The sequence below is a fragment of the Aplysia californica genome, unplaced genomic scaffold (genome assembly GCF_000002075.1).
Source record: "Aplysia californica isolate F4 #8 unplaced genomic scaffold, AplCal3.0 scaffold00127, whole genome shotgun sequence".
Classification (NCBI taxonomy): domain Eukaryota; kingdom Metazoa; phylum Mollusca; class Gastropoda; order Aplysiida; family Aplysiidae; genus Aplysia; species Aplysia californica.
Window position 1 is genome coordinate 761,674 of NW_004797397.1, and position 1,583 is coordinate 763,256.

Here is a 1,583-nt window from a genome sequence, read left to right on the forward strand (position 1 = left end):
CCCCCCCCCCAACACACATCTCCCTCTCGCCATCCTCTTCTCCTCCCACTCCCCTTTCTATTATCTAACCATCCTCTCATCTCTATTCTACCTCCGACAAAGATTCGGGGAAGGACGGAAGGAAGGAAGAAAGAAAGGAAGGAAGAAAGAAAGGAAGGAAGGAAGGAAGGGATTGTCTAGTGCAGGCACACATTACGCACACATGCTCGGCTTGCTACAGCAATCCTAGTTAAGCGAAGGAGAAAATCTGCTCTGTGAAAATTAATGTGGCGTTTTACTGCCTCCGAAATCAGAGCGATACTTCACACAAGTTTTTCTTTCAATTGCAGACGACATCCAACAGCTGTAGAGAACGGTTCAGACAGTACAAGGTCTTCTGATGCTGCTGCGACACGAGCCCTCTAAAGGGGGCTCTTTGGACCTTCTAAGGGGGCTCTCTTGGTCTAGAGGTTGAGGGGTTCACCTCTCATTCAATAGGTCCCGGGTTCAAATCCGGAAAGTGACGGACAATCTCTCTCTCTCTCTCTCTCTCTCTCTCTCTCTCTCTCCCTCCCTCTCTTTTTCTCTAGTATCTGAGCAGCGCGAAAATGACCTGAACGAAAAGCGAAACACCAACGAAGCTTGTTTGGAAAATTCGACAGATTTTTTTCATTGTTGTTGTTGTTGTTTGTTGGTTTTGGAGTTGGTTTTTTTTGTCGACACCCAAGTGGCTGAAAAACACTCTCTCAAACTGCTCTCTTCCTGCTCTCTTCCTGCTCCTGTCTTATGATGTTACAATCGCAAACCTTTAATGCCCCCCGACACTTATAATTACACATATACGAAAGTTCCCCCGTGGATGGATGGCTACTCAGTGTGTGAACCTACTGGCTTTGACGTCACAAGAGGGCTCCTGTAGCGGCAGTATATATCTGAAGACCTTGTACTTTCTGAACCGTTCCCAAATAGCTGTTTGATTACTTAATTATTTTTTGTAAGTGTTTTACAGCGCTCTCAACAGCATAAGGTCATATGAGCGCGTGGGACACATTAAACATTTTCAGTTGGTAGACAATTTTGAATTTTGCCCATGTGGCGGCTGAACACTACTCTTATAATAAATCGATTTTGGATCACCAAGAGATCTTCAACGTGCGCATCGTGCACAAAGGACCTCCGAGATTTTTCACCCTTGTCCGAGAAGGCTAGGGGTAAATCTTTCCTACCAGAAGATCAGGGGTGTGGCTGAAAGACAGCAGTAAGGAGGAGCCAGCTAGTAGCAGTAGAAAGGCTGCAGAAAGAGCCCAGAAGAGGGGGCAAAGTAGGTGAGGGATAAGGGCAGAAAGTGGAGACGAAAGCAGACGACATAATATTGGTAGAGAGCAGGAAAGGAGGTGACAGGAAACAATTTTAGAGAAAAAATGTTTCGGTCTCTTACCCGGATTCGAACCCGGGACCTTTGAATGAGAGGCGAACACCTTAACCTCTAAGCCACGAAAGCCCCCAGAGAGAGAGAGAGAGAGAGAGAGAGAGAGAGAGAGAGAGAGAGAGAGAGAGAGAGAGAGAGAGAGAGAGAGGGGAAGAGAGAATGTGTGAGAGAAAAG